This window comes from Opisthocomus hoazin, chromosome W (assembly GCF_030867145.1).
Source record: "Opisthocomus hoazin isolate bOpiHoa1 chromosome W, bOpiHoa1.hap1, whole genome shotgun sequence".
Lineage (NCBI taxonomy): Eukaryota > Metazoa > Chordata > Aves > Opisthocomiformes > Opisthocomidae > Opisthocomus > Opisthocomus hoazin.
In genome coordinates this window covers 21,967,062-21,992,929 of record NC_134453.1, presented here as the reverse complement: position 1 = coordinate 21,992,929, position 25,868 = coordinate 21,967,062, and the positions used below count along the sequence as shown (strand labels likewise).

The window sequence follows — 25,868 nt, the reverse complement described above, 5'->3', positions numbered from 1 at the left end:
GCAGCGTGTTTTAAACTGATTGGTTAAGTTTCAAACTAGGCACCTATTGATTGGTTAACACAGTTGCTAATACAGACACATTCTTTTCCTAAGTTTATCTAAACTAAGGCCATGCAGACACATTCTTTTCTTATCTTATCCAAGGCCTTGCTTCCTCCTTCAGGATGGCTCGGCACTCTCTCTCTTCTTCTCAGGGTCAGGATGGCTAGGCACTAACTCCCTTCTTCCCAGGGTTTATGGCCCACAAGTTCCAACACATCCTCCCTCATCAATTGCACCGCGCTAGGGGCCCTGCTGAGGCCCACATCTCCCCCTTCCTGTTGTACAATAAGAATTCCTTTTACTGAGCGTGTTATTAGTTTTTGCAAACACTGCAACAGGCATGGAAGGAGCAATAACAGAAAAACAAAAACAGCCAAAGCATACACTGCTGTCTTTATAGCATTTACACAAAACTCATGGTTCACAAGTGTTACAGAAAAGACACGAAACTTTTGTGACTGGTATCTCTGTACACTGGTTCATACAGTCCTTCTATGTTTATGATTCTACCGTCCTGATTGTCCCGGTCGTCTTGAGGAGATTCACCGACTTGTTGCTCTGAAGGTTGGTCCTGGGTGCGATCTGATTCGTCCTCAGATGGTTGTGGCAACGATTCACGGAAAGGCCGCACGCTTTTTGCTGGAATCCATCGGGGGCCTCTTTCTGTGGAAACACAAGCATAACCTCTGCCCCACGTGATAAGGGGGTAGGGTCCCATGATCTTACCTATTTCAGAATCTTGAATCAATACTGGGGCCTTAATTGTTGCTTCAAACGAAGCGTTTGTATTAAAATGACGAACTATCAGAGGGTTGCTGTCTAACAGAGAACAATTTAAAAAATTAAAAACATATAAGGCTTTCTGTAGACGCTCCTCAGGGGTAGCAGTCCCTACTCCCCCTTTTTGTTGTTGTAACAAACGTTTCAGAGATTGATGAGAGCGTTCAATTAAGGATTGGCCTGTAGGGGAGTGAGGAATGCCAGTAACGTGAGTAATCCCCCAGGAGTTAAAAAAAGTTTTTGTTGCGGTGGACACGTAGGCAAGGCCGTTGTCCGTCTTGATTTGAGAGGGTATACCTAAAGTGGCAAAGGCACGCATTAAATGTTTTTGAACATCACGTGTCTTTTCTCCTGTGTGGCAGGAGGCAAATAGGGCACCAGAAAAGGTATCAATGGAAGAGTGAATACATTTTAGATGACCAAATTCTGAAAAGTGGGTTACATCAGTTTGCCACAGTTGTAAGCTCTGCAGTCCCCTAGGATTAACCCCTCCCGCTACCGACGGAAAGGAGTGTTTTTGACAGTCAGGACACACGGCGATAATGTTAGTTGCTTGCTGAGTAGTGAGGTCAAATTGCCGTTTAAGACCTCCAGCATTCTGGTGAAAAAAAGAATGGCTGAGTTTAGCCTGTGCTACGCGATCCGGTAATACTTGCACTGGTAAAGTAAGCATATCAGCTCGTCGATTCCCTTCTGCAATAAAACCAGGTAAAACAGTATGTGCCCTGACGTGCATGACAAAATAGGGATGAGGGCGCGAGTCCAGGAGGAAAATAAGTTCCTGCAATAAAGCAAACAATTCAGAATGTGAGACATCACGTAACACAGATGCTTCAGCCCGTTCAACAATTCCTGCAACATAAGCTGAGTCAGTAATTATGTTAAGCGGTGTGGACCACTTTCGGAAAACTCGAACAACCGCGTTCAGCTCTACTATCTGAGGAGAACCAGGTACAGTCTCTATATCCGAGTCCCATTGTCCACGCTGGTCATCCCACCATAGGATGACCGATTTATGCGACTTTCCAGAGCTGTCCGTAAACACGGTGAGGGCCTGCAAGGGTTGGTTGCTTCTTTTTGGCCTGGACAGAAGATGAAAGTCAGTACTGAGTAGCTTATGAGATGGCGGGTGAGAAGTAAGTTGGCCTGTGTAGCCAGCTATTGCTATACTGAAGGCATCGGATTGTTGGTGGAGCCACTGTAAGTAAGTACTTGCCACAGGCAAACAGATGCAGGCAAAGTCCATCCCTGATAGTGTCAATAAACATTGCCGGGCTCTAATGATTAAAGATGCAAACATCTCGTGCTGTGTTGAAATAGTCTTTGCAGATTGATTGGGTAAGAAAACCCATTCAGTAATCAGCAGTGGGTCTGATTTCTGAGAATCCCACTGAAATATTAGCGCATGAGGTTGTCGAGCGGGGTTTAAAATAATCAGAAAAAAGGGTAGCTCAGGAGCCCATCGATGTGCTTGTCGGAGACTAATTGCTGTAGCAACTTTTTGCAGGGAAGTAGTGGCTTCAGGGTCAAGACTGCGGGGGGAGCGTAAGTCAGTGTCCCCTTTTAGCAGTCTAAATAAAGGACTTAAATCTGCATTAGAAATCCCCAACAGTGGTCGAACCCAATTGATTGTTCCCAATAATTTTTGTGCATCATGTAAATTTTGTATGTCTGTCTGTATCTGCAGAGGTTGGGGAATTATAGTTTGAGCCCTGATGCGCCAACCTGAGTATTTCCATGGAGATATTTTTTGAACCTTTTCTGGCGCAATACAGAGGCCTGCCGAGTTAACGGCAGCCATGACAAGGGCTACGGCTTCCTCCATGACTCCATGGAGTTGTGCAGCCACCAGGATGTCATCCATATAGTGATACAACAAGACACTAGGCATTGTAGTTCTAACAGGGGTGAGTACTTTAGCCACGTACCACTGACAAATCGTAGGACTATTCTTCATTCCCTGTGGCAGCACAGCCCACTGGTATCTTTGCAATGGGGCTTGCATGTTGACGCTTGGAACTGAAAAGGCAAATTTAGGAGCATCGTCTGGATGCAGTGGGATATTAAAAAAGCAATCTTTGAGGTCAATAACAGTCAAGTGCCAATCTCGAGGGATCATGGTAGGGGACGGGAGTCCTGGTTGAAGGGCTCCCATATCTTCCATAGCGTCATTAATTTTTCTAAGGTCATGGAGTAAGCGTCACTTGCCAGTTTGTTTCTTGATGACAAAGACAGGTGAATTCCAAGGGCTAGTGGAGGGCACAATGTGCCCTCTTGTTAACTGCTCCGTGACTAATTCCTGGAGGGCGCGAAGCTTTTCCAGAGGGAGGGGCCATTGATCTACCCAAATAGGGTCATCGGTTTTCCAAGTTAATTTCAGGGTGTCGCGCACTTCAATGGCCCCATCTAAAAATGGGTCCGAATGGACATTCCCCACTGAGACAGTACGTCGCGCCCCCACAGAACCATAGGAACAGGTAACACAAAAGGCTTAACAGAAGCTGTATGCCCTTCCGGACCTTGGATTTGGATTAATTCTACGCTTTGGTGGCTTTTACCAGTTCCCCCAATTCCAGCCAATGTCTGGGAAACATTAGCCAGAGGCCATTGTGGAGGCCACTTGGCCTGGGATATTACTGTGACATCAGCTCCAGTATCAATAATCCCATTTAATATTACTTGCTGCCCCTCACGAATAAGGGTACATTGGTACACAGGTCGTTTCTGAGAAATAGACTGTATCCACAAAATTTGTGGGTCCCCCGTAGATTTAAACCCTCCCTGCCTTTGTTGAGGCTGGTTAGGAACTGGGGAGTCCGTCACTGTGGGAATCAATACCAGTTGTGCTATACGGCTGCCTTCTGGTACCGTGCAAGGAGGAAACGGGGTCCATGCCATGATTTTAATTTCATCAGTACTGTCAGAATCAATAACCTCTGGTAGTACAAAAAGTCCTGACAAGGTGGTAGATGATCCTCCTAACAAAAGCGCTTGGGTTTTTGGGGGTAGGGGCCCCGAAACATTTGTTAACAATAAGTGAACCGAGGAATCGAGCAACGTTACTGTGTGGGAGGTTGCCAGGTCCAATCCGGCGCTACCAGCTGCTGTTGGGTGGAGACTTGAGACACTGCCGATTCCCTCTGTAGGGGTTGAAATGTCGGCTGCGGTACTTGTGTCTGCGCGCGTCGCTGCCCCGCGCTCCGCGATCGGTTTCCTTGTATCGGTTGACCCTGGAAATCATACTTAGACCGACATTGATTAGCATAATGACGCCCTTTTCGGCATCTAGGGCAGACCCCAAGGGCCTGGGGCCTGGCACCAGCATTGGTAGCCAAACAGTTCCTTTTCAAATGACTTGGTTTGCCGCAACCATAACAATTCCCGGGCCCCCCAGAGCTGTGCGTGGCCGCAAAAGCAGCAGCCATGGCTTCAAATTTATGATCCATAGTGCCAATTCTATTACAAGCTTCTACCATTTCCACCAGTGTGGGGTTTGGATTTGGGAGAGATTTCAGTAACTTTTTACAATCCACATTAGCATTTTCTACAGCCAATTTTAACAACAAAATCTCCCGCGCTTCTGTGTTGTCTATCTGACGCTCCAGGGCTTGCTTCAGCCTGTCAATAAATTGCATATAAGGTTCCCGGGGGTCCTGGGTAAACGTAGTGAAGGTTTTTAGCGGTTTTTGTGAGTCAGGGACCTTAAAAAGGGCTTTTTTAGCTTCTTCACGAATCGCTTCAAGAGCTTCCCGTGGGATATCCCGGGCTTGAGCCACCGGATCAGAATACTGACCCATGCCAGTAAGGTGTTCTATAGTCAGCGCAGCTATAGCTGCATTGCCGTGACCCACGTAAGTCGTGAGAAGTGCCTGGAGTCCCCCCCTCCAGTGTGACTCCCACAGGGAGTACTGTGTCAGAGTCAGTAACAGTTGCGCTAAAGATTTTAAATCATGCGGAGTCATAACATAAGTGTCGAAAACAGAAGACAACAAACTTGCAAAATACGGAGAAGAAAGCCTGTGCTCAGTAACAGTACGACGCAGTTCCTTAATTACTGAGAAAGATAAAGCCTCCCACTGAGCCCCCCGACCCTGATAGATCACGGGGGCTACAATTGTTTTAGCGATTTCTAACTCCCCCTCCTTCAAGGCTTGGTGTCTTATATTAGCCCACACATCGCGCGGGTTAAGGGGGTAGAGATCCGGTTCTTTTTCAGGATCCACCGGACCCGGGTCAAAAGGATCCCCCCCCGGGGGGTATCCTGCAGCACACACTCTTAAGGGTTTGTTCTCCGGCAGCACCGGAGGTGCCGTGGGAGAGTTATCCTCCTCCCCTGCTTTGTCTTTATGATTTTTCTCTTGCGCTTTTAAAGTCTCAAAAACACTCCTGCACCAGGGGAGCATACGCTGTGCTTCAGCATTCCCTGTTGCTGCCGCGTCCCATAGTTTCACCCCCACATCATCCCAAAGTTCCCGCGTAAAGATAGTACACGCAGTTACGGTGGGCATCTTCACTTGTACCCATTTAAGCATCAGTTTAAGATCATGCCCAGAAATATTCTTTCCATGTCTTTTAAGGAGAGCTTTCATAAGCTCATAAATGTCTCTCTCTGGGGAAGACGTCTGACTTCCCATGTTTCCCACAGCTCACCTCTCAGCTCCGGAGGGATTGTTTAAGCCGGCTCCTGCTTCCTTTCAGCAGCTCATTCAACGTCCTGTGGGACTCGCAGCATGCCACACAGATAGGTGGTTTTTCTCCGAATCACGTCGGGGTCACCAATTTGCCGCGATTGAGAGACGGGACACCGCTTGATGCAAGCAGGATGATCGTTTTATTGTTCTTACACACATACATTTATACAGATCAGAAGGCAGCGTGTTTTAAACTGATTGGTTAAGTTTCAAACTAGGCACCTATTGATTGGTTAACACAGTTGCTAATACAGACACATTCTTTTCCTAAGTTTATCTAAACTAAGGCCATGCAGACACATTCTTTTCTTATCTTATCCAAGGCCTTGCTTCCTCCTTCAGGATGGCTCGGCACTCTCTCTCTTCTTCTCAGGGTCAGGATGGCTAGGCACTAACTCCCTTCTTCCCAGGGTTTATGGCCCACAAGTTCCAACACATCCTCCCTCATCAATTGCACCACGCTGGGGGCCCTGCTGAGGCCCACAATAATCATTAGAGGTGGAAAAAACCTTTTCATTTGTCTTGTCTATCTAGCGTTGCTGCTACTTCTGCCCTTTGGATGACCTTAAGAAAAACTCTTCCTCTATGTTTGTCTCCATCAAACAGCTGCAAATTTTTATCATCTCCACTTTTAGTCATCATTTACTTGGGCTTAAGTAACCCATGTAATGTTTCCTTGCAAATCAAAACTTCCATCATTCTTCCTATGTTCTTTTCTCCTTAAACACCTTACAATGTTCCAGCATTACCTCCAGTATGGTAAAGAGTACTCTTATCATCCAGAAGAAGTAGCTATATTCTATATTAAAATCTATCTACTATTTAGTTTGAAGCTACTATTAGTGAAGGAGTCATTCAAAGTCACTCCATGATTTTATTGTAAAAGAGAAGAAAGAATAATTGCATTTCTGTGTGATAACTGCTCCCTAATGCATAGAAGACAGGGCAAAAGTATTACGAAGCACAGAGTAGTTTGAAAAGGAGTAGATGTTTCAGATTAATCTGAATGTTCAGAGGGTGTTTTTCTGAACAAATAACAAATTGTTTGGATCAGAGAGAGTGATTGTGTTGACAGCAGACATATGAATGATACTGTTTTTACAGATGGACTGGTGAGAATCAAATTGAAGCTATTGATCTGTATTTGTGTAGTATCCTGCTAAAGAGAAAATTCTGAGGGCTTTACCATCAGCAGCACAGGTCATTTTGTCAACTAGGAAAGGCAACACGCTCTGTTTCTGTCATACACACTCCATTGCTAGCACAACAGAAGACACTTAGTCTTCAAAAAATGTCAAGAGCCCTTCTGTAAAGATGGGGATAATCCTTTTCAGATATAATTAAAAGCCTTTCCTCTTCCCTCAACAGGCACACACACAAAAGATAACTCTTTCAAGGCAATGCATCAGAAGGCTGGAAAAAAATCTAAGTTAACTTTTTAACTTCATTAGCTTTGCATCTTCTGTTTAGTGGAGACTGAACACAGACTGAAAAGAGTAGGAGGTGACAATAAATCCTCAGGTCTCGAATTGATTAGTGCCTTTGGAGGTGCATAGAGAGAAGCACAGATCTTGCTATAAGGAGGGCAATTTTGGGTCTGCCCTCTCTAGAGCTTGTACTGCAAGTTCTCATTAGTGACCAATCTCCTTGAGAATCTGAGCTGGTGGAAGAGAGCAAAGATTTTTTTTGTCATCTGGCTGCTAGTGGGACAGGGACGACCACCAATCTGATCCATTGAGAGCACGTAATTACAACCAGTGTGCAGTAGGAGAGTGCAGAAAGTGTGAAAAGAAAGACCTTATGCTAGCTCTCTCTTTTTTTTCTTTTTTTTTTTTTTAAAGAGTATATGATTCATGAAATGCATTTGTTGTTATAGGAAAGATGGTTTTATCAGCTGAAACATATTTCTTTCTTGTTTGCATTGATATTATCAGACTTATGTAGAGGGATCACATTTCAATATGACATCCATGGACTGATGATAGACAAGGGCAAAGTATTTGTGCCTTCATAATCAGTTTCCCCCATATGTAGAGTAACATTTCCCTTATCAGGGAATGGAAAAATAATCGAGGCATCTGATTTCAAAACTTGCAAATTTATCCCATTTGCCTTCAAGTCACTAGGAGGACGAAGGGTAGAACATGCTAACCTTAACCAAACTTTAGATCAAATAATTCAATCTCTGTGCTTCCATCTTTGAATAATCTTACCTAGGAATGCTGTAAGGTGAATTGAAGCACTGTTTTCTTCATGTACGGATTATTCTTATTCATTTTTACTGTTTCTCCAGGTTAAGTGGAGATGATAAGAAAAAGTCTGCAGCTATAACATGTTTTGAAGAAAATTTTGAAGAACTCTGTCCACTTAAAAAAAATACAGTTAAGTCCCCATTATTCACTCTTTTTTATTATCAGAAAAAATTCATAAATCTTCAGTCTTGAAAAAACGAACTTTGGGAAGACAGCAACAGCCTACTGTTGTTACATTCATTGTTCTCTGCTGTTGTCATCAGAGTTCCATTGCCATAAACGTCAGCAAAATACAGAGGAGCACTTACCCATTCCTCTTGTGTTTTTTCTACATTTCTGAAGCTGGGAGATGATGTTCTTTTTCCATCTGAGCTCAGTCATGGAAAAGACAACTTTAACCACTGATGTTTGGTGAGAATGACAGTTGTAGCAGAGTTGCCAGTACAAGAATCTGCCGAAGATCAGCCCAGATTTAACCGTCACAGAAAACAATGCTAAATCTATATAAAAGAAGGGATATGGAAAGCTTTTTATAATTGCTGTGTTCGCATATATAATTCAGAGGCTGTGGGTTAAAACTGCCAGACTCTTCTTCATTGGATTATCACTGGTGATAGGGTGTAACAGTGCTAAAAGGAGTCTGTGTAGTAGGCAGGCTTGAACATACAGATGAAAGAGGATTGCGTGAGAGATCATTTAAACAAACTGGACACGCACAAATCCATGGGCCCTGATGGGATGCACCCACGAGTGCTGAGGGAGCTGGCAGATGTCATTGCTGAGACACTCTCCATCATCTTTGAGAGGTCCTGGAGGACAAAAGAGGTGCCCGAGGACTGGAGGAAAGCCAGTGTCACTCCAGTCCTCAAAAAGGGCAAGAAGGAGGACCCAGGGAACTACAGGCCGGTCAGCCTCACCTCCATCCCGGGAAAGGTGATGGAGCAGCTCACTCTGAAGGTCATCATCAAGAAAGTGGAGGAAAAGAAGGTTATCAGGAGTAGTCAGCATGGATTCACCAAGGGGAAATCATGCCTGACCAATCTGATAGCTTTCTATGATGACACGACTGGCTGGGTGGATGAGGGGAGAGCCGTGAATGTTGTCTACCTCGACTTCAGCAAGGCTTTTGACACTGTCTCCCATAACATCCTCCTAGGGAAGCTCAGGAAGTGTGGGCTGGACGAGTGGTCGTGAGGTGGATTGAGAACTGGCTGAATGGCAGAACTCAGAGGGTTGTCATCAGCGGCACTGAGTCTAGTTGGAGGCTGGCAACAAGTGGTGTCCCGCAGGGGTCAGTACTGGGCCCAGTCTTATTTAACTTCTTCATCAACGACCTGGATGAAGAGTTAGAATGTACCCTCAGCAAGTTTGCTGATGACACCAAACTGGGAGGTGTGGTAGATACACCAGAAGGCTGTGCTGCCATTCAGCGTGACCTGGATAGGCTGGAGAGTTGGGCAGAGAGGAACCTGATGAAGTTCAACAAAGGCAAGTGCAGGGTCCTGCACCTGGGGAGGAATAACCCCATGCACCAGTACAGGCTCGGGACTGACCTGCTGGAGAGCAGCTCTGTGGAGAGGGACCTGGGTGTCCTGGTGGACGACAGGTTAACCATGAGCCAGCAGAGTGCCCTGGTTTCCAAGAAGGCGAATGGGATCCTGGGGTGCATTAAAAGGAGTGTGGCTAGCAGGCTGAGGGAGTTTCTCCTCCCCCTCTACTCTGCCCTAATGAGGCCCCATCTGGAGTACTGTGTCCAGTTCTGGGCTCCCCAGTTCAGGAAAAATGAGGAGCTACGGGAGAGAGTCCAGCGGAGGGCTACGAGGATGAATAGGGGACTGGAGCATCTCTTCTACGAGGAGAGGCTGAGGGAGCTGGGCTTGTTCAGCCTGAAGAAGAGAAGGCTGCGAGGGGACCTAATATATGCTTATAAATATCTGAAGGGTGGGTGTCAGGAGGATGGGGCCAAGCTCTTTTCAGTAGTTCCCAGCGACAGGACAAGGGGCAATGGGCACAAATTGAAGCATAGGAAGTTCCATCTGAACACAAGGAAGAACGTCTTTACTTCCCTATGCAACGCTACAGGCTTGGGGAAGAGTGGCTGGAAAGCTGCCCAGTGGAAAAGGACCTTGGGGTGCTGGTTGACAGCTGGCTGAACATGAGCCAGCAGTTTGCCCAGGTGGCCAAGAAGGCCAATGGCATCCCGGCTTGTATCAGGAATAGTGTGGCCAGCAGGAGTAGGGAGGGGATCGTGCCCCTGTACTCGGCACTGGTGAGGCCGCACCTGGAGTCCTGTGTTCCCTTTTGGGTCCCTCACTGCAAGAAGGACATTGAGGTGCTGGAGTATGTCCAGAGAATGGCAACGAGGCTGGTGAAGGGTCTAGAGAACAAGTCTTATGAGGAGCGACTGAGGGAGCTGGGGCTGTTTAGTCTGGAGAAGAGGAGGCTGATGGGAGACCTTATCGCTCTCTACAATTACTTTAAAGGAGATTATAGTGAGGCGGGTGTTGGTCTCTTCTCCCAGGTCACTAGCAGTAAGTCAAGGGGAAATGGCCTCAAGTTGTGTCAAGGGAGGTTTAGATTAGACATTAGGAAAAATTTCTTTACTGAAAGAGTGGTCGGGCATTGGAACAGGCTGCCCAGGGAAGTGGTTGAGTCACCATCCCTGGAGGTGTTCAAAAAAACATGTAGATATTGCACTTCGGGACAGGGTTTAACGGGCATGGTGGTGTTGGGTTGACAGTTGGACTTGATGATCTTAGAGGTCTTTTCTAACCTTAATGATTCTGTGATTCTGTTATTCTACTTTGAGGGTGACAGAGCACTGGAACAGGCTGCCAAGAGAGGTTGTGGAGTCTCCTTCTCTGGAGATATTCAAAACCCACCTGGATGTGGTTTTGTGCAACCTGCTCTAGGTGAATCTGCTTTGGCAGTGGGGTTGGACTTGATGATCCACAGAGGTCCCTTCCAACCCCGACCATTCTGTGATTCTGTGTGATTCTGTAATGCAATAGTTGTCTTTGCCCTAGAGTGACATGTGATATGAAATGGCCTTAAATTAGGAATGAAACATATTTCAAACCATTTTAAACTGTAAAAGAGATATAATGAGAACATAATGTGAGTCAAAGTTGGTCCAATAGCTGATAGAGATAGCCAAAACATTGTTTGTGGTGGTATCAGATACCAGGAGAGAGCTCTCAACTGTCACAAACAATTTTGTATTCAGAACTAGATGAAGCTTGTATAAGACCACATTTCCACACATTACACTGCAAATTGTTTTAAAAGTGTCCTGGGTTCGGCCAGGACAGGGTTAATTTTCATCAGAAGCCAGGAGGGGATAGAGCCGGGTGGGCTGACCCAAACTGGCCAAACAGAACAGTGTATTCGATACCATGTGCCGTCATGCTGGGTTCCGGGGGGGGGGGTGATGGACGGGGAGGAAGTTAATCACGACTCAGGAGTGCGGGCTGGGCACTGAGCGGTGAGAGTTGCTCTGTGCATTTCGCTGTTTGTTTTGTATATTCTCCTTATCAATATTACTGTCGTTGCTGTTCACTTTGTTTTTATTTAAGTCTTTTTCTCTCTTCAGTAAGGACAGTAAATCCATAACAGAGCAAGCATCTACGCTGCTCTACAGCCAGCCTGCCTCGACCCTTACTTCAAGGTCTGAGAAAAGAGTTCATAGAATTAGTGCCTGTTTTATGCTAGTCTTGTAACAGGATCATCTCCACTAGCCACAGGAATGGCACTGTTCTCATTTTCCAGAGGCTGCTTTGTAGCCATTGGATGGGAACAACTTTATGATAACTGCAGCAGCCTGGGAGGTGGAATATGAAGTTGATTTTTAGCTTAAGGCATCAAGTCCATTGAGCTATCCGCATGCAGTGCTCCGTGAATTGAAAATTCCTAAGTTTGTAGCAGACTCGGATTTTAATTCGGAGCCTCTAATTTTTATTGATGTTGTCAGTGTGTCATTGGAGAGGTACAAATGATTTGAAAGATATATATATTCAAGGAGTTCTTGAATGTGATCTTATCTGTATTTCTTACAATGCTCAGGAAATGTCCTACAAATTTCAATGACTCCTTTAATCCACGCTGTTTCTTAGGCTTTTTTTTCTCCCTCAGCCAATAAATGAAGAACATTGAGTGTTTTTTCTGCTCTACTTCTGAATGTCAACTGACTGAACCAAAGATAACAAGCACAGGACTCCGATGCTTCTCAGATCCTCCTGTGATAAGTGCTAGTATCAGGTTCTGGGTAGATATATAGACCTGTTCTTGCTCGAGGTGCAGTGAATAATACAATAACCGTTAATTTCACTCACAGCCAAATTATGCTTTAAACCAGCCAATAAAAAACTTCTAACTTGGCAAAATCCATTGAGGAAAAAAACAGTTGTTCTGTGGTAGCCAGGCCAAGATGACAATTAAATGGGAATTGAAAATTCACTGGATCTCACCTGCAGCACTGGCAAGACACAGAGCCCTGCTGCTACCTCCTGTGTGCTGTGGGTTGTGCCTCTGCTGTGGGCTCCTCAAGGGGACAGGGTGCAGGACCATGCCAAGGCACAGCCGGGATGTGAGTCCTGCATGCCAGGAGACCATGCTGGAAGGGACATTGCTGGGGACAACCCAGAGCTCTTGCCCCTGCTTCATCTGGGGCCCAGGCATGCCCAATGCTGTTCCCTCTTCCCCAGCATTGTCGTGGTGGGCTGGAGTTTAGCCTAGCTGACAAGTCTGTCTTCAACACGTTTGCACATCTCTTGCAGTGCTCTTCTTGCAAGACCTTGAGGCTTTGGTGGAGGTACAGAGGTACCCGGGAAAGGTGATGGAGCAGCTTATCCTGGAGGCCATCATGAAGCAAGTGGAAGAAAAGAAGGTTATCAGGAGTAGTCAGCATGGATTCACCAAGGGGAAATCATGCCTGACCAATCTGATAGCTTTCTACAATGACATGACTGGCTGGGTAGACGAAGGGAGAGCCATGGATGTTGTCTACCTTGACTTCGGCAAGGCTTTCGACACAGTCTCCCATGATATCCTCCTAGGGAAGCTGAGGAAGTGTGGGCTGGATGAGTGGTCGGTGAAGTGGATAGAGAACTGGCTGAATGGCAGAACTCAGAGGGTTGTCATCAGCGGCGCTGAGTCTAGTTGGAGGCTGGTAACAAGTGGTGTCCCCCAGGGGTCAGTACTGGGCCCAGCCTTGTTCAACTTCTTCATCAACGACCTGGATGAAGAGTTAGAATGTACCCTCAGCAAGTTTGCTGATGACACCAAACTGGGAGGTGTGGTAGATACACCAGAAGGCTGTGCTGCCATTCAGCGTGACCTGGATAGGCTGGAAAGCTGGGCAGAGAGGAACCTGATGAGGTTCAACAAAGGCAAATGCAGGGTCCTGCACCTGGGGAGGAACAACCTCATGCACCAGTACAGGCTTGGGGTGGACCTGCTGGAGAGCAGCTCTGCAGAGAGGGACCTGGGTGTCCTGGTGGACGACAGGTTAACCATGAGCCAGCAGTGTGCCCTGGCTGCCAAGAAAGACAATGGGATCCTGGGGTGCATCAAGAAGAGTGTGGCCAGCAGGACGAGGGAGGTTCTCCTTCCACTCTACTCTGCCCTGGTGAGGCCTCATCTGGAGTACTGTGTCCAGTTCTGGGCTCCCCAGTTCAAGAAAGATGAAGAGCTACTGGAGAGAGTCCAGCGGAGGGCTACGAGGATGAATAGGGGACTGGAGCATCTCCCCTATGAGGAGAGGCTGAGGGAACTGGGCTTGTTCAGCCTGAAGAAGAGAAGGCTGCGAGGGGACCTAATAAATGCTTACAAATATCTGAAGGGTGGGTGTCAGGAGGATGGGGCCAAGCTCTTTTCAGTGGTGCCCAGTGACAGGACAAGGGGCAATGGGCACAAACTGAGGCACAGGAAGTTCCGTCTGAACATGAGGAAGAACTTCTTCCCTCTGAGGGTGACGGAGCCCTGGAACAGGCTGCCCCGGGAGGTTGTGGAGTCTCCTTCTCTGGAGATATTCAAGACCCGCCTGGACAAGGTCCTGTGCAGCTTGCTGTAGGTGACCCTGCTTCAGCAGGAGGTTGGACTAGATGACCCACAGAGGTCCCTTCCAACCCCTACTATTCTGTGATTCTGTGATTCTGTCTGCTGAAGCACAGGGGTGTGCAGGGTGGGAGCTGAAAGCTGGTGAATTTTTGCAGCAGGGCAGAGCCTGGCTGGGAGTCCTTGGCACAACGACAAAGCTAAGGAAGGTTTCTGAGGGCGCTTGCAAGGCATTGTCCTGATCCAATATCGGGGAGGTTTCAATGCGATCCCAGGAGACGAGATTAAGATGCAAACGCAGTCATATGCCGTGCAATCTTGTAAACTTTATTTTCAGTGAACCGGGAATCGGAGGTGTGGCGGGGACGGCGGGGGGGGCAGAAGACGAGACAGGAAAAAAAAAGGATAAAGTCGGAAAAACCCCAGCGGGCGAGGAAAAGAAGTGCGGGGGGAGAGGATCATTTACCACCACCACGGATTCGACAATGTCCAGCGATGTCCAGTCGGCTCAGTCTCTGTGCAGGCATGGAGCCCCGGCGAGAGTAGAGCCCAGCAGCCAGGCGGTGAGGAGGAGACCAAGAGGGCGGCGAGGAGGAGAGCAAGAGGGCGGCGAGGAGCATGTGCTGCCCTTTTATAGGGGCATTTGCGCATGCGCAGAGCATGTCTGCATACGTGCAGTTCCTGCCATGCGTGCTGCCCGCTTAGACAAGTCCATTTTTGCCCGTCCACGGGCTACTCTGTGCACAAGCGCTTTCCTGCAGGTCGTTGTGGTGGCTTCCTTCCAGAAGCCAGCAAGAGATGGCAATAGCAATGTCGAGACAAAACCAGTTTGTAGCGGTCTTCTATAGGCATAGAGCAAGAACCATTGTACTTGGAGAGACCCAGACATGAGTGAGGTTAAACAATATGAATATGCCAGCAGAGAGGTGAGCCAGAGAGGACATGTAGAAGACAGCCAAAGCCTGAAATCCGGGACACTGTGACATGGTGTAGCTGTGCAACGTTAGAATAGTTCATCCAGGGAAAACGTCATTAAAATGGGAGATGGTGACACAGGGAAAGGTACAGCGGGCAATATGCTGCCATCTTTCTAAATGGATGCTTAGCCACGTACGTGATGCTGGTGTCACCCACCACTGCAGTGCCACCATGGCTGGGTCTGGGGTGGCATGCAGCAGCTACACCAGGTGCAAGAGGTCCATGAGGCAGTGGAGCCGATTGTGTCGAGGGAAGGAGCCATGTGTAGGCAGGCAGCATGGGGTGAGTTACAGTGAGGATAAAAGGCTGTGAACACCACTCAAGACAAAAACGAAACCTTTTGAAGGCCTTCAGGCTTCAGCAAGCAACTTAAGCACAAACACAACTTCAGGCATGTAAGTGGCATCAATAAAGACTGTGGGCTGAGTTCCCATTTCCAGAAAGTCCTGTTTTGATAGGTTTGGCAGGCTAAAACTCTAATAGGGGAAAATGCCTCTTTTATAATTGAAAAGGGGACTTCATATAAGTGAGAATGAAGCCCAAGTGGACTCAGTCTGAGCTGCTGGACTGGAGCCTTAAGTGTGCAGGCTGGTCACAGAAATGTCTGTTGCTCAGATTTCAGTGCTTGTTTTTCTCCAGGAAAACTGTGTATTTTTCATGCACAAGCCTGCATCTTCATTCAGCGATACTGCAGGGCTGTGCTGAGTTATCTGCATTGATCTGGTAAATGAAAGGTCCCTTGCTGGCAGCGAAGCACAAATTCTTTGAGCCCTGAAGCAAATTGGAACAAGGCAATTCAGACAAGCACAGGCAGTGTCCTGTTATATATGCATGTATGTTTATAACATAGATGTGTGTATGTATACAAGTATTTAGTCAGAAAATATCCAATATCTACAGTCTCCCTGACTTTAAGATATTTTGGGTTGTTTTTTTTTTATTTCAAAATATTTAAAAAAAATGGACATGGAGGTACTACAGACCAAATATATGCATGCTTATGTACGTATAAAAACGTAACCTTTAGAAACCCTGAGAAGTGAATGACATCCTCAAACATAGACTAGGGGCCAAGAATAATGTTTGTATATGGGGCTGAGAAGTGTGCAGAATATAGTTTTTCACCAAATCATGGAAATTAGAGATAGAAAAGACCTATTAGATCATCCTGGCTATTCCCTTGGCACCAAGGTAGAGGAAAGCAGAAAAAGAAACAAACAAAAAAAGCATTAAAGCTATAAAATGTCTATTTTTGCAGAAATCACCGTGCAAAAAGAAGTCCCGTGACAGCCACTGTGCTTTATGTTGTGCAGTTGTCAAAGCTGATATACAGAAAGAAAAAAGCATTTGGAGCTTTCTTTAACTGTCTTGGGCTTTTCCTTTCTCGCATAACAAGTTTTTCATAAACCTTAACGTTGAGACTTTTTAATCTCATTTCCAATGTTGAGTGATTAAAAATAAAAAGGGATATAATTACCATGACACTGATACAGCATTTTATGTATTCAAGCAAATAAGTAATTCTTGTAGAGACCCTGTGAAATGGGAACGTAAATCTGCTATATTGACAAGTGCTTTATCAGTGTCAATGGATTTGTCAAAGAGACTATTGACTTGCTTTGTCCGTGAGTAAGATGAAGCAGAGGTGAAGTGACTATGAAGACCAGCCAGTGTATCAGTGGCCAAGCCAGGATAAAATTCAGGAATTTTGTCCGAGTTTTCCAGTGTTTCAGGGTTGGACACTTTCCCACATAGCTCTGAAGGGAGTAGTTGAAGGCACCATCTCTTTGTAACCACTGAAGCAGAGCAATTCTATAGGCTGGACACACCTGTACTAACTGTGAAAATCGTTATGGTCTTCACTAATTAAGATTTGCACCGTGCTTCCTGCTAGTAATATATCCCTGTAATGGATATAGCATTAAACATTTTGAAGTGGCAGCTGAAAAGGTTTTAACAGTGTCCACTTTGGATTAAGGGTCTACATTTCCTTAAAAGTCTTTTATTTCTTGGCTGGTTTTGGTAGTCTCTTTTTAAAAAATTGTTGACAATGCAACTATTGACTTTCAAAGAGAAGGATGAGGATCTTTTTGGTAACCGTAATGATTTTATCCCATTTGCCTTCGTTTAATTTGCAAATGGAAACCATATCTTTAATGTTAATTAGGCAGCACATTACTTAGTCTTCCTGTCCTTGTGTAAATAAGAATTAGCAATAATTTAGCAGTTGTACACTCTGACATCTTCTAAGCCATACTATTGTATACCATTCCAAATTCCTTTGCATTAATTAGGATCATAAGCCAATCAGCACTAATTAAGAAGAAAATAAGTATAATAAGAAATGAAACAAAGCTAGTGATTTGTATCTGTTCAGTAGTTCTTTTTCCCTCTGAAGTTTATCAAATAGTTGTAATGCGTAGGAACTTCTTCTAATTGAAACTAATTATGTGGTTTCCCCTGCTGCTTTAAGCCTCATGTTCAAATCCCACAAAGGTCATTAAATAAGTAACAAAGCTGGAATCTTTAGCACATACTGTAACTTGGTTCGCGTTAATTAGTATCACGTTTTGGAGGCAGTAAGAGGCTGTTCAGCAGCAAACTCTACCTAAAGGGACATTAGATAGGGATTTTTGCAAATCTAAACGACTAAGCAGAGACCTGAGCCAGGTATTGTCAGGCACTATCAGATATGGCTGAAATGTCACACATCCACCTCAAGACTGTATGCTAAATATGGTACTTTTGCAATTCAGCCCATTTTGACCCTGTCTTAACATCTGTTGTTATTTGGAGCAAGAATCTGGGGAAATGTAGGTACTTAAATATACAGTCATTACATCTGAAGGTCATTCCTGTCTATTGGTGGCTGTGCCATAAAGTAGCATATATTTTCCACTGTTGTTTTGGGTATCATTAGCACCATTTCACTTTCAGAAGTGGGCAGCAATCTAGATGCCAGCATCTTTGCAGATCCCAGGTCTATTTAACAGACTGAAATTGCTACATGATGTTTAATGATGCTAAAAATATATATGATGATATGTACCATCTCCATTTAGTTGTCTGTAGTAATTTAAAGGTAGGCAGTCAGTAAGTATTGAATACAGTTCAAGGTGGGTGAAAGAAATCCACAGACCTATAGTTTTGTGTCTTCTCACTACAAATTCACCTCATCTTAAGCAGTTTTCAGTACAATCTTATGAGACAGAGCCATACACTGATCTTACAATGGTCTGCTGCCTTGCTGCTGTACTGACACTCAATAATCATGGACAAAAAGACACACATGACCTGATCTTGTTGGAAAATCTCACATGCCCTGAAACCAGACTGAGTCGGAACAAATCACAGTCTAGTTTGTGCTTACACACTATCCCTTTCCAGCTGACATTGCTTTGAGGTTGCTAATTAATTGAAATACATTAAAAGTGATGCAATATCTCTGACATCTTGGATATTTTGTAGTTGTTGGATCTTCTTTGACTTCCCCAGTGTGTGTGTGCAGGTTGTCAGAGATATTTCACCCCCCCACCAGCCCCCAACTGCTTTTCTTGGGACTGTGAGTCTGATCCAAAAGACATGCACAGACGCAGGATCATCTCCCCGAGGTATTACCCACGCTTTTCTTCCTGCCTGTGAAGACCATATCTGGGCAGCTTGCAGACAGGGTCCAGTGGTAACTGGTAACTCCCTTTGTAGTCAAAGCAAGAAATATCCTCGTGTAAATCAGGAAGAAAGAAGTGCCAGTGCCCTTTTTCCCCCTCTACATTTCCAGACAAATGGTTTTCATTGAATGACTATTATCATTTGAAGTACTGTTTAAATAAGTACTGTGAAAGACCACCAAGTATCACTGCATCTTCCCAGATGAAAAAAGAGGCCCCATGTAAATTAAGATATTCTGGAAAAGTGTGCAATATAAAATTATTGAAAATATGTTAAAAGCCTGTTATTGAGGTCTGATGAATAGTCAGATCTCCAAATGGAGATATTTTCCAAAAACACAGTAAACATCTTCCGGAAGGTGATCTTCAAATTAGTATTTCTTTTCTCTTGCTATGGATAAGACGACACACACATAACATACACAGCCTGCAGGTTTTTAGTGTGGGTACATCAGAGGGTATAGGGGTCTGCTCTATTGGAAAAGTTGTCCTCTATCAATGAGGAAAGATGCAGTCTTTCAACTGGATAACTTAGTCCATAAATGATCATATCTAGAGCACTGACTTGTTCAAGTACTTCTTCATGGAGTTGAATCCAGTGGTGCCAATGTCCCATTGCCCTGTTATATGTGACAGCCAAGCAGGGTGTGGACGTTGATGTGTTTCTCTGAATTGATTAGTCAGTCTAAGGACTTAATTTTCTGGGGAGTTAGTCTATCTTTAGTAAAAATTTTTGGTGATTCCTGGATGTTGGAGAAGCAATGCGATGAGAAGTGTCCCCAAGGACCACTTTGATAACCTGCCTTCTCCTAATGCCACCCTCCAAGGAGCAGAGGGGAGCATGGCTGATGTCACCCTTTTAGTCACAGTAGGTGTTTTAGAGGAAGAAATAGAATTCAACATTTTCAGCTGCCCATGTTCGCTTTTCACTTTCAAGCACCTGAGGAAGTTATAGAGAGGAAAATGGCTGCAGCAGTCTTCCCCTCTGCCTCTTGTGCAAACTGGAAGCTTCAGTATACATCAAAATAAACATATAGTACTCTATTTTCTGTGGCATGTCTCTAAAAAAAGAAAACAGGCAATGTCTTTCCTAGGAATATATCAAAACAATTTAATAACTGGAGCAACTGGTCCTGCAGGAAATCTCCTAGGGCTTGCTGCGGGTCAGAAGTACCATTCTTCACATTAGGTTTCTTTTTCTGAAAATAAAATACCTTCCAATTGAAAGTGGAAAAAACAAAATAAAAATTAAGTTTAATTTTGTGTTTCCAATTAAAAACATGTATGTCTAAAAAGGAGTAAAAGAAGTAAGAAACTAAGTTAAATGAAAAATAAAATACTTATTGCATTGTCTCGGCATATAAATAGCTTATTTCTGAGCAACTCACAAGTGCACAAGTGAGAATTTCCAGTTTCTGTTTGTTTGAAATAGAAGAGTGGACCCTAGAAAGAATTGACTGTGAAGACCTGCTCTTGAATCCCCTGCAGACACAGCAGAAGATCACCACTGGTTTTGTTACTCATGAGAACTTCTAGCCATGTCCTGATGGGAGTCTGAAGACCAAATTAGTCAGGGAACAGAAGTATTTTCTAATCCTTGGAGATAAATTAACCAATGGAAGGGAGAACCATAACTTAACCATAAAGGAAGGGAAAGAGAAAATGAGGGGAAATTCTACTGTACAGTCCTTGTATTACGGAAAACAAAGCCAGAAAGGAGTCACCAGGATGGTATTTTTTCTTCTAATGGGATTTTTCCCATATGCCTTTCAATTGTTTCTAATCATGATCTGTAAAGCGGTGGTTGTAGCAACTGCAGATGGGGAATGTTGGTACTTTCTTCTCTTTCAGAGGCTCTTTGAGGTTTGATTCATTAAAATCTGTAAAACGCTTTGAGATCTTTGTCTGAAAACCATGAAATAACAAAATTGAAGTGAATTGCAACCCCTGTCTTCTATAGGCAGAGAGACCTAGGCAGAGAGGTTTGTTGTTGTTGAAATTGTTGGGGGAAAACCTGGCACATCTCTAAGGCAATTCTGCTTTTTGCCTTGATCTGAGCTGGAAAGGGTTAAAATTACAGTGAGTCTTACCTTCAGAAATGCAGAGGGAGAGGAAGAGAAGGAGAAGGAGAAAGAAAGAAACAAATGCAAAAAAAAAAAAAACCAAAAACACCCTTTTTTTGTGGAATGTATTGGCTTCTTATTTCAATTATTTCTGAGTTGTAAACATTTTCAGGGACAAGGAATTCCATTGCATACACATATTGCTATTTGCAAAAACCAGGGCTAGTCCAGGGGAATTTTGTTTTTGTCTAAACAGAGTCATTTTATTCATCTGGGAGATTTTATTGAATACTCTGGTATTAATGACAGCAAGGAATTAAACAGTTGTTTCACTCATTTTTCTTTTCAGTGTGTGTGTCTTTCTTCCCCCCCCCCCCCCGTATCTTTATAATTGTGTTTTAAGACCGTAAATGTTTCCAAAGGTAGTGCCAGATTTAAAATACCAGTTGTTATTACAATGTGTGGGTGGCTTTACCCTCTCTGTTCGCAGGCTCCAGCTTTTATCTGCCCTGCTTCAATCCTCCTACTATAAGAGAGGAATTCAAGAAAATGAACTCATTTAGGGGAGAAGCAGCTTGACTCCATTTATGATGATTATTATTATTTTAGTCTGGAGCAACTACCATTTAGCAGGTAAAACTCAAAGTGAAGGGAAAAGAAAAAAAGCTTTGAAAGCTTAAATTTTGATGCAGCCCCTGTCTCCCAGGCTCCTTTTCATCTCATCCCTCTGTTTGCAAGGTAGTTACTCCTGTTTCATGCCGCCATGGTGGAGATGAGGATCAGAGACTCATTCTCTGCCAAGCGTGTTTAAAACAGAAAGGCATTTTTGTAGGCTGCCGCAGCATATCCCAAGCCCTGCTGTCCTTTCTGCTGTGTAAAGGGGATGTGAGGCAAATACCGCACATTGCAACAGGCTCAGGGAAGAGGAATGGGATAGCAGAGACAGTGTTGTCCTCCTCTGAGAGCTGTAAATTTGCAGCCAGCATGGATGTGAGGAAGGAGGGTGATGTGTGCGCCCATTTAATAGGATTGAGTTGCAGGTGAAAGGGGGTAGGATTCTGGCTAATTCATTTGCATCTCATCTGACACCACACGTGAGCCATGGCCAGCTGCGGCACCTAAAATGCAGCACTCGTAGATGCTGCGCTTTGTAAGTGGACTTGAACCCAGAACCACCGACCCAACCAGCCCAGCATGGCGTGAGAAAGGTGGACAAGAAAGGGGTCAGTGCAGCTTGGTCAATGCAGGCAGTGGGGTCATTCACCCCAAACCATCTACTTTAGGTTGGGCTGAGTTGCCCCTTAAACTCTGTTGGCTATAATGGGTAGTTTCTGCTACCGATAAAGGACTTGCTCTTTGTAAGTTTCCACTTGTAGGCAGCCATGTTCAGTCTGATGAGTCCCACCCTTCTCTCTGGGAAGGAAGCAACAAGAGGTGCTTTCAAGGCAGGTTTGTCCTGCCTGGGGGATAAATTAGTTGTATTAACAGGATGCTCGAAGAGAGGCTCACTGCAGCAATACAGCTTTTAGAGCTCAGCTGGTCCCCCTCTGACTGCCTCTGAGTGCTGGCAGAGCACACAGAAAACTCATTGCATGCTCTGAGCACTGCCCTAGGTGATGTCGGGTTTGTGCCCCCCTGAGGCTGAGGATGGGTTAAACTTACATTTCCCATTTTTCTGGGTAAATGCTGTAATGCCATCAGTGTACTTCCCCTTCATTTCTGGGGGAATGGGCACTGCTGATCCAGGTGCCAAAGAGACTTTGAGATAGGAGAAGATGTTGGAGGATGAGTTGGAGTCCAGATGGACTTTTTTGCTCCCTGCTTTCTCCTGGCTAACTGAGATAGCGAGATCATGCTTCGGAGATGCTTTTCTCTGCACCCAACCATGTACCGCAGGGGCACCAGCCAGTCTAGGAGCACCAACTCCCACTCAGCATCTCTGAGTGATGGGATCAGCATGACTGTACCGACATGGCTTTTCTGATCCTTCTTCAGGGTTTCTTCTAGGGCAAGGTCTTACAGGAGGAGCCAAGCATCATTAGAGCATTGTCCTTGAGATTTGCTCCAGGAGCAGGGAAACTCCAGAGCTGCAAGCAAAACTCCCAGAGCAGCTGGAGGCTTCCCATTCTTTTCTTTAGCTGTTAATGTTATTCTTTGTAATCATTACAGTTTCCCCTATATTTGAATGAAGAGGGCCATAAAAGTTTAGCATTATCTGTCTACCTCCTCTCCTGATTATCTGTGCTTGTATATGACTACTATCGACTCATTATTGACATGGTACTGATCTGAACTTTGGGTTCACTGCTCTGTGGAAACACAGTAGCTACCCAGTAATGTAGTTACTTCAGCAGACACCCTTTTTTCTATAAGAAGATAGTTGTATCTGTTTAGTGCTATCATAAAGTTGTGTTAGTGTCTCAATAAAAAGGCATCTCTGCTTGCTGTTAAGCAGAGAGCGAGCAGCTTACCTTTGAAATCAGGGTTTGGATGAACCCAACTTCTGTTTAATGAACTGGTGGCTTGCACTTTTGATTTATCTGTTGATCCTTTAATCAGCAGAACTTTACTGAAATCAGGATATCTCCCAATATGTTAAAAATTCTGACAACGAGTCAACTGCAAGGTTGTAATCTCAGGTCATTTTCTTCACCCTCCCCTCCTCTGTAGGGCAACAAAATGTTTGTGTTGCTTCAATCCTTATTGCTTCAAAGCTCTTTGAAACATGGCAATGTGGTTTGAACTCACAGCTATGCAGTCAAAGTCTGTCTCTGGCATTTTAACTTCAGCTGTTTGTGTTCCAACTAATTAGCCATAACGTGCTGGACTGGAGATAATATATTACATATGTTATGACTCTTTCCCTGTGCTGTAGTAGGTAGCAATTCTCCATCAGTGACTTGATAGCACAAGAGCTTTTTTTTCCCAACTTTTCTGGGGAAGCAAATATTTAAGTTAAAGACACTTGATTTTTGCTACTATGGGTTATGCTCGGTTTTGATTACATTTTCTGTCTTGAAAACTATTAGTATATTCTAAACACATGTAAGTAAATTCTCAAGTGAGAGCAAAAGTGTTTGGGAAAGTCTGTGTGCCACCCAGACCAGAGGATGTAGGCTGGAAAGAAATTATGTGAAAGAAAAGAAAAAAAAGTCCATATTGCATCATTTAAGTTCTTTATACACAAAATAGTCTGGAATCCTGCTGAGACCCCTGACTTGAATTTGGGCTCTGAACCGCCTACTAGACCATTAAAAAGAGAGGGGATATTTGCAAAGACTGGGCAAAAGCATGCAGCTGTGCTAACATTTAGAGATTCTCATAACTCAGGTTCTGGTTTAGCAGCATCTGTAAAATTAACAGCTTCAAGTTTGGTTCATCCACAGGAACTGGGAGTCTGCTGAACACATGGGGTCTCAGCATAATATTAATACTTGTTTGTGGAGAGGTCACACAGAGAGCTGCATATGGTTGGGTTTAAGCTATTCCCGGGGGCTGAAGGCATTTCTGATGAGCTAGGGTTGGTATTAAGACAAGCGTGGTTCAGGATATGGAGATGCTGTGAACTTTTTGGAGTGCCGCAGCCTGTTTGTTGGGCTGGTTTTGAGTCTACAGGTGATCCTGTGGAACCTGGCCATCTGCAGTAGCTTCAGGCTTTCTTCTGGTGTTGGCCTGCTTCTTTGTAGGTCTCAGGTCAGCAGAAATCATATGGCTGAGAAAAAAAGGTTTCAGCGTTTTATACTTTCCAGAGAATAAGATTGCCAACTGCCTAAGTACTCATCATTGCAGATTTCTCCTGCATTGGTGATGGGAAATGACTTCCTCAGGATGAACTTCGGGAGTAGAGAAAGGCTCAAATAGAGGGCAAAGCCACCATTGTGGCTTTTCACTTCTAGTTTGGGATTAGAAGGTATTATTTGTTGCTCTGTCTCCCTGCGCATTTATCCACCTGTCTGTTCTCACATCCACATCTATCGTGTTGTCTGTTCACAGCAGTCATGGCAGTCCATTTTTGATGTATTTAAACTGCAATAATATCACAGCCCCAGGCTGTGTCACATTATTGTCAGCTCGATGGAGTTATATCTGCATTTACTAGAAGGCAGGAGGAAACTGCAGTGCTCCACGACTCCAGCAGCTCAAAACCTGCTCATTTGGAGGGAGATATCATTTGCCTTCTCTCTTTGGCCTCCCTTTGCAGGGCAGTGAATGCTTTTTCCTACTCCACATTCAGAGAATGCCTAATGGATAGAAATAGGACACAAAAGCACCTTATTTGCTCCTTGAAACCTATTTTTTTCCCCTGTTGCATAAGGGCCAAGGACAATGTTTACCTCCTTCCTGTCCCACGTAGTTCATGCAGATTTACCTGATCTTTCTCAAAACCACACGAAGGATGAAGAGACGGCTGACATGAAAACCTCACCAAAGTCTTCAGGGATGTCTTTACACTTTTTTTTCCCCAGTGAATCTCCCAGAGAAGAGACCCTCACTTTGTCAGAGGGAAGGTGCCATAGACGTCCTTACCGCACACAACTTAGGGCTTCTATTGAACAGGTGCCATTGGCGCGGTGCCAATGCAGCCACCTCCAACGTGCACACACTGCCTTTGGCAAATATTTCTTGACCAGGTCAGCTGGCAGATCCATTTGCCACACTGCATTGGATAAATTATGGGCTCTGACCCTCAGTCCCATGAAATACGTCAGGATGCTGTGCATGTGTTGTCTCTCTAATCCCCCTTCCCTCTAAGCTTACATGTAGCCCTGATATCTTTATTTAAAACTGTAGTGGCATAATATTTATATCCAAACCCTTTCATCTATTCCTGTCTCTATCAGAGAAAGATATTTGTTTGGAGGCAGTAGTTTGTTTTTTGTTTTTTTAATTATTACTATGTCCCCAGCATAAATTAGCCACTTAGTAGGCAAGTAGCAAGGGGCAAATTTCTAGAGAAAAGATAGCACATTGGATCAAGGTCAGATAAAAAGTGGAGCTGAGATATTTCCAGTTCCTTTGTCAAGGCCAGTAAGGGGAATTGGGACCAGTTTTCTTAAAGCCAGCGGAGCTTGTGTTGACGAAGAGAGCCACAGAGACTGAAAAGAGGTCAGCAAGTAATGTGTGTTGGAGCCAGGACAAGGGAATAACAGTACCGACTGCCTGCAGGGGAAGACAAACAGCAGTGGTAATATGTGGGCTACACGGTAATATTGCTGAACTGTTTTCAGCACAAACCTTCCTAAAAGGCTGTTGCTCTGAATGGGGCAATGCCAGAGCCAGCCCATTCCTCCTGCTTCCTCCAACATCTTCCCTGTCGCAGGAGCATGTCTACTGTTATCA

The 25,868-nt window shown here is 44.7% G+C and overlaps 1 protein-coding gene across 3 annotated transcripts in view; it reads left to right on the top strand.

Annotated features, from left to right (window-relative positions):
* Positions 1–25,868, top strand: part of LOC104335588 (SET-binding protein) — a 353,439-nt gene that overhangs the window by 273,725 nt on the left and 53,846 nt on the right. The gene's annotated exons all lie outside the window — the stretch shown is intronic.